Raw genomic sequence first — 13,904 nt, forward strand, 5'->3', positions numbered from 1 at the left:
CATCTACATCAATGATTTGGATGAGAACATACAGGGCAAGATTATCAAATTTGCTGATGACACCAAAGTTAGTGGTTTTGCAGATAGTGAAGATGGTTGTGAACAATTGCAGCAGGATCTGGATCGATTGGCAAGGTGGGCGGAGGAGTTGTGATGGAATTTAATGCAGAGAAGTGTGAGGTGTTGTATTTTGGGACGTCAAACAAGGGTAGAACCTACACAGTAAAATGGTAGGCCTCTGTGTAGTGTTACAGAGCAGAGGGATCGAGGAGTACAGGTGCATGGTTCCTTGAAGGTCACGTCGCAGGTAGATAAGGTAATCAAAAAGGCTTTCGGCACTTTGGCCTTCATCAGTCAGAGTATTGAGTATAGAAGTTGGGAGGTCATGTTACAGTTTTATAAGACGTTGGTGAGACCACATTTAGAATATTGTGTTCAGTTCTGGTCACCATGTTATAGCAAAGATATTGTCAAGCTTGAAAGGGTTTAGAAAAGATTTACAAGGATGTTGCCAGGACTAGAGGGTGTGAGCTATAGGAAGAGGTTGACTAGGCTGGGTCTCTATTCCATGGAGCGTAGGAGGATGAGGGGAGATCTTATAGAGGTAAACAAAATCATGAGAGGAATAGATCGGGTAGATGCACAGAGTCTTTTACCCAGAGTAGGAGAATCAAGGACCAGAGGGCATAGGTTCAAGGTGAAGGGACAAAGATTTAATCGTAATCCGAGTGGTAACCTTTTCACACAGAGGGTGATGAGTGTATGGAACAAGCTACCAGAGGAGGTAGTTGAGGATGGGACTATCCCATTGTTTAAGAAACAGTTGGACAAGTACATGGATAGGACAGGTTTGGAGTATTATGGACCAAGCAAATGGGACTAGGGTAGCTGGGCCACTGCTGGCCGGTATGGACCAACTTGTTTGCAATCCAGCTGCTATTGTGATGTGATGTTCTCTTTCTTGTATTTTCAGTTTTTATTTCACTCTTGTCCTGACACAAACTTAATTTGTTTATTTTCAGGATTTAATGGAAGAGTTGACCGTCGTTTGGCCCGATCTGTCTAGCCATAACGCTCTTTGGTAATGGTTTGTACCTCAGGTGGATAAATCCCCAGGGGTTGACCAAATGTATACTTGCACCTTGTGAAAAGCTCGGGTAGAAATTGTGGAGCCCTTGCACAGATATTACCATCATCTTTAGGCACAGGTGAAGTTCCAGTAGACTGGAGGGTGGCTAATGTACAGTTATTTAAGGGCACCAAGGACAAGCCAGGGCACCACTGGTGAGACCGCATCAGTAGTGGGTACGTAACTGCAGGTGATTCTGAGGGACATCATTTACCAGCAGTTGATAGATAAAGACTGATCAGGGATAATCATAGGAAATCATATCTCACAAAGCAGACAGTTTTTTAAAGAGGTGACCAAGAGGATTGATTGAGGTTAAAGATCGTTGTCTATGTGGACATTAGCTGGGCCATGACAAGGTCATAAGTGATTGGAGCAGAATTAGGCCATTCGGTCATTCCACAATAGTGACCCAGCATCGATCCCTGTGGCACACCACTGGTTTCTGATCTCCAATCTGAATAACAACTCTTTACTATACCCTCTGGCTCTTGCCATCAAACCAATTTTCTCACCAATTGGCTAGTTTGCCGTGGATCCCATGTGATCTAACCTTCCAGCCGAGCTTACAATGCGATACCTTGTCAAAGGCCTTGCTGAATTTAGCAGGCCACACTGCCCTCATCAATCCTCTTCTAACTTCTAAATGTTGTGAGAGTCACTGCTTCCACTGCCTCGAGCAGTGTGTTTCAGATTCCAACTACCCTCTCTTGAAAAAGTTATTTTCAGATCTCTAAATCTTTTCCCACTTCTCCTAAAAGTGAGCCATCTAGTTTCCTACTATCTGCTCTGTCTCTTACTCTCATACCTTTGTGCATGTCCACCGGGTCCCCTTCAGCCTCCTCAACTCCCGGGAAAGCTAACGCTGTCTATCCAGTCGTTCCTCATAATTCAGGTGCCTAATCCTAGATCAGAATTATACAGTACTCCAGGTGTGGCCTGACCAATAGATAAAGTTGTAACACTGTTCTTATTTAGTGCCTGACAAATGAAGGGAAATATTGTGCACACCTGTGCTGGCAACCTTGTGTACTGCACACCTGCAATCCTTGGGTTTGAACACCAAAGTTTGTCTGTTCAATGGTTTAGGTGGCACAGTGGTACAACTAGTAAAGCTACCACCACACGGCTCCAGTAACCCCTGGTTCAATCCTGATATCTGCTGCTGCCTGTGTTTGTACATTCTCCCTGTTATTCTGTGGGCTTCCCAAGGGTGCTCTGGATTCTTCCCATATTCAAAAGATGTGTGAGGGCTACGTTAATTGGCTGCTATAAATGAAGGGGGAGAATCTATGGGGCAATTGATCATAAAATGGGTGCTTGGTGGTCAGTGCAGACTCAATAAGCCAAATAACTGACTGCTGTGCTGTACCTTCATATCAGTCAAATCTCCAACCCACTGGATCCCCTCCCACGGACACTCTCTCCACCATTCTGCCCCATCACCCACTCTCCCCACCCACTCTGCCCCATCACCCACTCCCCCCATCACCCACTCTCCCCCATCACCCACTCTCCCCCATCACCCACTCTGCCCCATCACCCACTCTCCCCCATCACCCACTCTCCCCATCCCCATCCCTCCCATGGACACTCTCATCACCCACTCTCCCCATCCCCACCCCTCCTATGGACACTCTCCCCCATCACCCACTCTCCCCACCCCCTTCCCACCCTTCAACGGACACTCGCACCACCCACTCTCTACACCCCTCCCACGGACACTTTCATCACCCACTCTACACCCCTACCACGGACACTCTCCCCCATCACCCACTCTCCCCACCCATGGACACTGTGCCTCATTACCCACTCTCCCCAACCCCACCCCTCCTGTGGACATTCTCCCCCATCACCCCTCCCCTCCCATGGACACTCTCCCTCATCACCCACTCTCCCTGCCCCCACCCCTCCTCTGAACACTCTCCCCCACCACTCACTCTCTCCACCCCCTCCCCACCCACGGACACTCTCCCTCATCACCCACCCTCCCTGCCCCCACCCCTCCTATGGACATTCTCCCCCATCATCGCTCCCCTCCCATGGACATTCTCCTTCATCACCCACTCTCCCCACCCCCACCCCCACCCCCACCATGGACACTCTCCTTCATCACCCACTCTCCCCACCCCCTCCCCTCCCCTCCCCTTCCAACTGGACAAATAATGTTTTGGTTCCTGATCTTCAGACTGGAAAAAATGGTCATCTGTGCATTTTCTCCCTGCAGATACTGTCTGGTCTCCACCAACTTGTTTTTAATTTCCTCTAAACATTTCTATCCAAATGCCTGTCCAAATGTCTTTTAAATCCATCTCTACATGACCTCTGTCAGCTTATTCCATAAATGTAGCACCGTCTGTGTGGAAAAGATTGCCCCTTATGTCCCCTTTAAATCTTTCCCCTCTCACCTTAAACCTATGCCCTCATGTTTTAGACACCCCAACCCTGGGAAAGCAGTCACTTTATTGCCTTCTTCGCTCCAGAAAACAGCCCCAGCCTGTCCAGTCCCTCCATATCATTTAATCCGTCCTGTCCCTGTTACATCCTCATCAATCTCTTCTGTACCCTTTCCAACTTAATGACGGGGTTCCCATAGTTGAAATTATTCCTATATATTTAGTTGGAATAATTCCTGTAGTTGGGTGACTGGAACTCTGCACAATAGTCCAAGTGTGGTCTCACCACCAATATCATTCAAAGACAGTTTCTGTTTCTCCTTCAATCCATCTTTCAGCTCTGCACTCTTGAAAACTCTTCATATTGAAACATTGCTGTTCCTAATCTCTTTCCACAGGCCCCAACAGTGGTATGCACACGGGAAGCCTGCTACTCAGACATTAACAGTGCATCGGTACTTTGAGAAAGGTCTGAACTACTACAGGTGAGGACCTGATGTGTGTATCTCACTGACATACAGCCCCACCACCACCATCCACGGGAGGAGAGAGAGACAAAATGAGGAAGGGTGGCAGAGACACAAATATATGGAAGAAGATAGACAGAGGCAGGGAGATGGAGAGAGAGAGAGAGAGAGAGAGAGAGAGAGAGAGAGAGAGAGAGAGAGAGAGAGAGAGAGAGAGAGAGAGAGAGATGGAAGGAGGGAGAGGAGGAGGACGGACAGAGAGAGAGTCTGAGGGAGAAGTGATGGAGAGAGTAAGAGTGACAGAGGGGGAGACAATGAGAAGGAGAGGGGAGATTGAGGACAGAGCACAAAGAGATGGGAAAAGATGGAGAGTGGAAGGAGAGAGCAACAGTGTATGAGTGGCAGAGAGAGAGTGGGAGATAAAGGATGCAGCGAGGGAGAGAGAGAAGGGGGAGATGCACAGATGCCTGACAAAACAAACAGATGTGGGAAACAGGCAGACACAGGAAGATAGATAGATAGTTACAGATAGATGTGTGAAAAGAGGGGAGGAGGACAGATGTGAAGAGATGGAGAGCTATACAGGCAGGGAGAAAGAGATGGATGGGTAGAGGGAGAGGCAGAATATAGATCATATAGACAGAGAGCTATGCAGCATGGAAACAGGGCCTTCAGCACCTCTTCCATGCTAACCAAAGTGTTCACCTCGAGCCACACCCATTAGGTTGCGTTTGGCCCATACTCCTCTAAACCTTTCCAATCCATGTACCTGTCCGTATAACTTTGAAATATTGTTATTGTACTCGCTCCTCCTACCTCTTCTGGCAGCTCATTTCATACTCCCACCACCCTCAGATCCCTTTTAAATCTTTCCCCTCTCATCGAAAATCTAGTTTTACACTTTCCCGCCCTTGGGAAAAGACTGTGATCATCCACATGATCAAAGTTCCCTGTGTTACACCCTGCATTGTTCCAGGCCTATCAGTACAATGCAGCACAGGAACAGGCCCTTTGGCCCACAATGTCAGTGCTGTTCATGATGCCAAGATAAACTAATCTCCTCCACCTGCACATGATCCACATCCCTCCATTCCCTGCATATCCATGTACTTATTTAAAGGCCTCAAATGCCACTATTGTATCTGCCTCCACCACCACCCTCAGCAGTGTGTTCCAGGCACCCACCACTCTCCTTTAAACTTTGCCCTCTCACTTTAAAGCTTTGCCCTCTGCTCTTTGAATCTGGTCCTTATAAATTAAACCCTCCATAGCATTATCTGCAGAGGAATCTTGAGGAGCAAGTCCATAGTTCACTGAAAGTGGAAGCACAACATGGATAGGGAGGTAAAGAAGGCAGACAGCTTGCTTACCTTCATCAGTCAGATGTGGGTTTTAGAATCAGGTGATCATGTTGCAGCTTTATAAACTATGGTCAGGGCACATTTGGAGTATTGTGTGCAGTATTGTGTGTGGGGGGGAAGAGGGGGGAATAAAAGAGAAATGAGGGATCTGGGGATGGGAGATGAGCACACTGAGGAAGGAAAATGGTGGGGTGTGAAGGGGCAGATGGGAGATAGTGAAATAAATGGGCTGCACCGGGTGTAGGAGGGGGGAACGGAAACGAGAGAGGGCATGGGGGTATTACTTGATATTGGTGAATTCAATGTTCATACCATTGGGTTGTGAACCTGTGTAGATGGACAGAGAGCTGCACAATGCAACAGGAACACAGATCAGTTTTTGTTCACAAATCGTTGCTACTCTCCAATGTGATTGTGTGCCAGAGAGGGAGAGTGTGTGGAGAGGTGGGAATACTGAGAGGGAGCGCATGGGTTAATGGGGATTAAGCAGAGAGGGTGAGGAATGTGGGGACGGTATGTTGGTGAGGGGGAGGAAGGGATACAAGAATTTGTATTTACTTATGAGCGATGAATGTTGATGTGCAGCGGAAACAAAACTTCTTTGTTTTGTTGCAGTCGTGTGAAAGGTTGTGTAGACCAAGACCCAAAGGTATGTAATGCTCAATTAATGGTTCTTTGTTACAAGGTGTTTATGTTCTGAGACAGGGACCTAATGTTACCAATGTACAGGAGTCCTCGGCGCTGTCTCTTCCGTATTCCCCCCCCCCCCCCCGTGTCATATCTCCCCCCCCCTCCCCGTGTCATATCCCCCCCCCCCCCCCGTGTCATATCTCCCCCCCCCCCATGTCGTGTCTCCCACCCCCCACCCACGCATAAAATGTTACAAAAACTCATTGGAGTCTCTTGCATCTTATCTGCCAGAGGTCTGCCAGGCCTTCTTTTTTTGCCCTTTAGTTTTCCTTTACGAACATCCTTTACAAGGATGTTGCCAGGACTTGAGGGCCTGAGCTACAGGGAGTGATTGGGCAGTCTAGGACTTTATTCCCTGGAATGCAGGAGGATGAGGAATGAACTTACAGAGGAGTGAGTATAAGATCATGAGTGGAATAGATAAGGTGAATGCACTGTCTTTTACCCAGAGTAGGGGAATCAAGAATCAGAAGCCATAGGATTAGGGTGATAGGGGAAAGATTTAATAGGAACCCAAGGGGCAACTTTTTCACACAGAGGGTGGTGGGTAAATGGAATGTTGGGTATATGGATGGGTACATGGATAATGAAGGAGGGATATGGGCCAAGTGCAAGTAGGTGGGACTAGTATAACAATCAAACAATCTCCTAGATGTTCTAGTGGCCAGAGATCCTAGGGTGACAGAGGAACTGAAGGAACATTAGGCAGGAAATTGTGTTGGGTAGACTGATGGGACTGAAAGCTGATAAATCCCCTGGGCCTGATGGTCTGCATCCCAGGGTACTTAAGGAGGTGGCTCTTGAAATTGTGGACGCATTGGTGATCCTTTTCCAATGTTCTATAGATTCAGGATAAGTTCCTGTGGATTGGAGGGTAGCTAATGTTATCCCACTTTTAAGAAAGGAGGGAGAGAGAAAACGGGAAATTATAGACCAGTTAGTCTGACATCAGTGGTGGGGAAGATGCTGGAGTCAATTATAAAAGATGAAATTGCAGAGCATTTGGATAGCAGTAACAGGATCGTTCCGAGTCAGCATGGATTTACGAAGGGGAAATCATGCTTGACTAATCTTCTGGAATTTTTTGAGGATGTAACTAGGAAAATTGACAGGGGAGAGCCGGTGGATGTGGTGTACCTCGACTTTCAGAAAGCATTCAACAAGGTCCCACAAAGGAGATTAGTGGACAAAATGAGAGCACATGGTTTTGGGGGTAGGGTACTGACATGGATAGAAAATTGGTTGGCAGACAGAAAGCAAAGAGTGGGGATAAATGGGTCCCTTTCAGAATGGCAGGCAGTGACTAGTGGGGTACCGCAAGGCTCGGTGCTGGGACCGCAGCTATTTAATATATACATTAATGACTTGGATGAAGGGATTATAAGTACCATTAGCAAATTTGCAGATGATACAAAGCTGGGTGGTATTGTGAACTGTGAGGAAGATGCTATGAGGTTGCAGGGTGACTTGGACAGGTTGTGTGAGTGGGCAGATGCATGGCAGATGCAGTTTAATGTGGATAAGTGTGAGGTTATCCACTTTGGTGGTAAGAATAGGAAGGCAGATTATTATCTGAATGGTGTAAAGTTAGGAAAAGGGGACGTACAACGAGATCTGGGTGTCCTAGTGCATCAGTCACTGAAAGGAAGCATGCAGGTACAGCAGGCAGTGAAGAAAGCCAATGGAATGTTGGCCTTCATAACAAGAGGAGTTGAGTATAGGAGCAAAGAGGTCCTTCTGCAGTTGTACAGGGGCCTAGTGAGACCGCACCTGGAGTACTGTGTGCAGTTTTGGTCTCCAAATTTGAGGAAGGATATTTTTGCTATTGAGGGCGTGCAGCGTAGGTATACTAGGTTAATTCATGGAATGGCGGGACTGTCATATGTTGGAAGACTAGAGTGGCTAGGCTTGTATACACTGGAATTCAGAAGGATGAGAGGGGATCTTATCGAAAGGGGAAATCATGCTTGACTAATCTACTGGAATTTTCTGAGGATGTAACTAGGAAAATTGACAGGCGAGAGCCAGTGGATGTGGTGTACCTCGACTTTCAGAAAGCCTTCGACAAGGTCCCACATAGGAGATTGGTGGACAAAATTAGAGCACATGGTATTGGAGGTAGGGTACTGACATGGATAGAAAATTGGTTGACAGACAGAAAGCAAAGAGTGGGGATAAATGGGTCCCTTTCAGAATGGCAGGCAGTGACTAGTGGGGTACCGCAAGGCTCGGAGCTGGGACCGCAGCTAATTACAGTATACATCAATGACTTGGATGAAGAGATTAAAAGTACCATTAGCAAATTCGCAGATTTGGTCTCCAAATTTGAGGGAGGATATTCTTGCTATTGTGGGCGTGCAGCGTAGGTTTACTAGGTTAATTCCTGGAATTGCGGGACTGTCATATGTTGAAAGACTGGATTGACTAGGCTTGTATACACTGGAATTTAGAAGGAGGAGAGGAGATCTTATCGAAATGTATAAGGTTATTAAGGGGTTGGACACGTTAGAGGCAGGAAACATGTTCCCAATGTTGGTGGAGTCCAGAACCAGGGGCCACAGTTTAAGAATAAGGGGTAGGCCATTTAGATCGGAGATGATATGGATAGGTATGTAGTTTAAATGACTGGGTAAATGTAAAAATTGTCCCTAGTGTGTGTAGGATAGTGTTAGTGTGCGGGGATCGCTGGGCGGCGCGGACTTGGTGGGCCAAAAAGGACTGTTTCCGTGCTGTATCTGAAATATGAAAGAAAAAAAAAGAAGAAAAAAAATGAGGAAAAACTTTTTCAGTCAGAGAGTTGTGAATCTGTGGAATTCTCTGCCTCAGAAGGCAGTGGAGGCCAATTCTCTGAATGCATTCAAGAGACAGCAAGATAGAGCTCTTAAGGATAGCGGAGTCAGGGGGTATGGGGAGAAGGCAGTAACGGGGTACTGATTGAGAATGATCAGCCATGATCACATTGAATGGTGGTGCTGGCTCAAAGGGCCGAATGGCCTACTCCTGCACCTATTATCTACTGTCTAATATAGATGGGGCATATTGGTCAGCATGGGCAGGTTGTGCCTATGGGCCTGTTTCTGTGCTGTGTGATTCCATTACTATAAATGTGCCCTGCAGTCCACTACATTCTCCAGGGATACGCTTTGTCCCAGCCACCTGGACCTGATCCAAGCCTCCTTTTTCCTGACCTTTTCAGGACGTTTCTGCAACTTCAATTACCTTTTGTGCTTTCCTTTGCCGATACTGTAGTGGGATCTTGAACCTGAAATGTTAAATCTGTTTCTTTCCCTATAAACGTTACCTGACTTGCTGAGGTTATTTATTGTTTTCTATTTTATTTAGATTTCTAGCCAATCCGTCATCCAGTAATACGTGCTGATGTAATGTGCTCGGAGCACTTCCCTCTCCACGTTTCATTAGTTTGTCATCGTCTTTTCTGTCTGAAGGATCATAGCTGGTCAGTCCACTCCTGGTAACCTCCACTTTCCTTTGTTCACAGAAAGCCAAAGCATGCTTCACAAATCTACCATCTGTGAAGAGATGTGTAAGTATCAGGTCCTGATGGAAAAAGCTCACAACCAGCCCATAATCCATGTTCCCCTTGATATCCAGAAATCTAGTAATCTCTGTTGTGAATGCCCTCAGTGGCTGAGCTCCCACACCCCTGTGTGATGAAATCTAAAGAATCGCCACCTATGAGGATGGGGATTTTTTTCTTATCTCAGTACTCAACAGCCTGTCCCAACTTGCAATCCCAACAACCCCCTACTTCTACACTTCTCAACTAGAGGAACCAACATTGCAATAAATCCCCTCCCAAAGCCTATAATGGATATGCAAATCATCAAGAGGTTATTACTCATTATTTTCCACTCGAGAGGACAGGCCCATTCTGCTTAATCTCTCCTCAGGATAAAATCACTCTGGTCCAAATGTACCACAACAAGTTCACCCTGAGCTGCAACCCCTTAAAATTACAACAGATTTTGACAATAGACAATAGGTGCAGGAGTAGGCCATTCGGCCCTTTGAGCCAGCACCACCATTCAATGTGATCATGGTTGATCATTCACAATCAGTACCCCGTTCCTGCCTTCTTCTCATACCCCCTGACTCCGCTATCTTTAAGAGCTCTATCTAGCTCTCTCTTGAAAGCATCCAGAGAATTGGCCTCCACTGCCTTCCGAGGCAGAGAATTCCACAGATTTACAACTCTCTGAATGAAAAAGTATTTCCTCATATCCGTTCTAAATGGCTTACCCCTTATTCTTAAACTGTGGCCCCTGGTTCTGGACTCCCCCAACATTGGGAACATGTTTTCTGCCTCTAATGTGCCTAATCCCTTAATAATATATGTTTGAATAAGACCGCCTCTCATCCTAAATTCCACCGTATACAGGCCTAGTCGCTCCAGTCTTTCAACATACGACAGTCCCACCGTTTTGGGAATTTACCTAGTGAATCCATGCTGCACGCCCTCAATAGCAAGAATGTCCTTCCTCAAATTTAGAGACCAAAATTCCACACAGAACTCCAGGTGTGGTCTCACTAGGGCCCTGTACAACTGCAGAAGGACCTCTTTGCTCCTATACTCAACTCCTCTTGTCATAAAGGCCAACATGCCATTAGCTTTATTCACTGCCTGCTGTACCTGCATGCTAACTTTAAGTGACTGATGACCAAGGACACCCAGATCTCTTTGTACTTCCCCATTTCCTAACTTGACACCATTCAGACAATAATCTGCCTTCCTGTTCTTTCCACCAAAGTGGATAACCTCACATTTATCCACCTTAAACTGCATCTGCCATGCATCTGCCCACTCACACAACCTGTCCAAATCACCCTGCATCCTCATAGCATCTTCCTCACAGTTCACACTGCCACCCAGCTTTGTATCATCTGCAAATTTGCTAATGGTACTTTTAATCCCTTCATCCAAGTCATTAATGTACTTCGCAAGAATGGCGTTGGAGAGAGAACTGAAGGCGACAGGAGGATAGTCATACTGCGCGGAAACACGCCCTTCGGCCCAACTTGCCCACACCAACCAACATGTCCCATCTACACTGGCCCCACCTGCCTATGTTTGGCCCATATCTCTCTAAACCTGTCCTATCCATGCACCTGTCCAAATGTTTCTTAAACATTGTGATACTACCTGCCTCTACTACCTCCGGCAGCTCATTCCATACATCCACAACCTGTGTGAAAGTTACCCCTAGGTTCCTATTAACTTTCCCCCCCCTCACCTTAAAACTATGTCCTCTGGTTCTTGATTCCCCTACACTGGGCAAGAGGCTCAGTATGTCTACCCAATCTATTCCTCTCATGATTTTGTACACCTCTATAAGATCACCCCTCATCCTCCTGCGCTCCAAGGAATAGAGTCCTGCTTGCTCAACCTCCATATAATTACGACTCATAAATCTCAGGCCCTTGAATCCTGGCAAGATTCTTGTAAATCTTCTCTGCACCCTTTCCAGCTTGACACCATCTTGCCTAATGCCTAATCAATGTCTGATATAAATGCAACAGGACTTCCCAACTTCTATACTTAATACTCTGACAGATGAAGGCCAGTGTGCCAAAAACCTTTTTGACCACCTTATCTACTTGTGTTGCCACTTTCAACAAACTATGTACCTGCGCTCCTAGATCTTCCTTCTCTACAACTCTCCCCAGAGACTTACCGTTCACTGTGTAGATTCTGCCCATTTTAGTCTTCCCAAAATGCAACACCTCACATTTCTCTGATTGAATTCCATCAACCATTCCTCAGCCCTCCTGGCCAACCGATCAAGATCCTGCTGCAATTTTTGACAACTGTGGCAACGTATCGAGAAAGGCCCGAAATAAAGGCAAGGAGCCGGGTATTTCGGGAGGTTTGATTTTATTACGTTTGCTAGACCGGTCAAGTCTGTCAGAGTGAAATCGTGCCCAAAACCTTGTCCTTTATAACCGTAGCAAAGGGCCGCCCCCCTGAACCGGTCCATTCCCGTGCCGAGGGGTCGGTAGTGGTATGGCCCGACCCTTGGGAGCCGCCACAGGACACCGCCCCCCAGAACCGGAGGCACGAAACGCACTGGTGGTCGCACTACCCGACCGGACTGCGTACGAAAATCGGCCAACAGAGGGGCCGGCGGAGGCACAGTTGGAGGGACAGGTGGTGGGACCTGCATAGAGGGGCAACCTCGTGACCGAGGCTGGGCAACCCGCACCGGTTGGTCGATGTCCAAGTGGGCCGGCTTCAAGTGGTCAATTGACATGGCCTCCGTCCGGCCCCCCATGTCCAAGACAAAGGTTGTCTGTCCGTGCTCCAGCACCCGGTACGGGCCCTCATAAGGCCTCTGGAGTGGCGTCCGGTGGGTGTCACGGCGCAGGAACACATGGGTGCAGTCCCGGAGGGCCGATGGCATGAACAGGCGGAATGTACCATGGCGGGACGTCGGCACAGGTGCGAGCTTGCCAACTCGCTCTCGAAGGCGCTGTAGTTAAGCTCCATCTTAACTATCTAAAATACCACCCACTTTCGTGTTATCTGCAAACTTGCTAATCATGTACATTCCCATCCAAATCAATGATATAGATGACAAACAGCAATGGGCCCACCACCAAACCCTGAGGTACACCACCAGTCACAGGCCTCGAGTCTGTGAAAAGAAACCTTCCACCATCAGCCTCTGCTTCCTTTCATGAAGCCAATTTTCTATCCATCCAGCTATCTCTCCTTAGATCACATGCGATCTAACCTTCCAGATGTTCCAGGTGTTCCGGATGTGGCCTTCATTCTATCGGTGACACAAAGCATAGATTCAGCGACTGTTTTGCCGGACACTTGAGCTCGACCCACCAAAGATGACTGGATTTCCCAGTTACTAACCACATTAAACCCCCTTCCCATTCCAACACTGACTTTTCTGTCCTGTGCTTCCTCCATTGCCAGAGTGAGGCCAGACACAAACTAGAGGAACAGTGCCTCAAATTCCACGGGTCGCTTACAACCTAATAATATGGACATTTAATTCTCCAATTTGGGTAACTTACCAAACTCCCCCACCTTCTTCCCCCCTTCCTTCCCCCCAGTCCATCTCTCTTCCCTGTGCTACACCTGGACTCATAACCATTTCTCTCTCACCCATTTCCTTCCAACTACATTCCTTCCTCTAGCTTCACAATTTTCAACTCACCCTCTGGACTTTGTTCAACCATTCGCTGATCAAAAAACCTTTGTCTGTGTCCACCCGTGACTCATAGGCTTTGTCCTGCCCCTCCTCTCATCCAACTTCCTTCCCACCCCACCCACCCCCAAAATCAGTCCAAAGAAGTGTCCCAACCTGAAACCTTAATGTCTTTCGAAGTTGCAACAGGCAGGAATGAAAAAGAGGACCCAGTTGTTATGTATTTGGACTCAGAGGCCTTTAATAAAGTGGAGTATAGGAGGTTATTAAACAAAATTTACATGCTCGGCCATGAGGATAATATACGAGCCAGGACTTGGTCAACTGAGAGAAGATGGAGTGGGATAAAATGGGTCATTTTTTGGACTGGGTGGCTGTGACCAGGAATGATGCTGGATTAATGCTGGGCCCAGCTGCTCACAATTGATATCCCTGAATTGTATTAGAAGATCAGGTTGGATATGTCCAAGCAAAACACAAACTGCTGGAGGAACTCAGCATCAGTGGAGGCAGAGGGATGGTGCCTGTTTGGGGTCAGGATCCTGCACCAGCTCACTACATGATGTATCCAAGGTAGCTGACGATACCAAGCCAGGATTATGCAGAGACATCGGGCAGAACATGGCGGATGGAAAATAATGTGGAGAAAGGTGGAGAATTTTAAATGGTGGGAAATTGAA

General features: G+C 47.2%; 1 long non-coding RNA gene across 1 annotated transcript; it reads left to right on the top strand.

The window, feature by feature from the left end:
* The first annotated feature begins 1,027 nt into the window (after positions 1-1,027).
* Positions 1,028-13,063, top strand: LOC144590931 (uncharacterized). The gene is made up of 5 exons (XR_013546630.1): positions 1,028-1,081; positions 3,924-4,010; positions 5,969-6,002; positions 9,543-9,587; positions 12,990-13,063. It is a non-coding gene; the product is annotated as an uncharacterized LOC144590931 (long non-coding RNA).
* The last annotated feature ends 841 nt before the right edge of the window (positions 13,064-13,904 follow it).

The sequence above is a fragment of the Rhinoraja longicauda genome, unplaced genomic scaffold, assembly GCF_053455715.1.
Source record: "Rhinoraja longicauda isolate Sanriku21f unplaced genomic scaffold, sRhiLon1.1 Scf000401, whole genome shotgun sequence".
Classification (NCBI taxonomy): domain Eukaryota; kingdom Metazoa; phylum Chordata; class Chondrichthyes; order Rajiformes; family Arhynchobatidae; genus Rhinoraja; species Rhinoraja longicauda.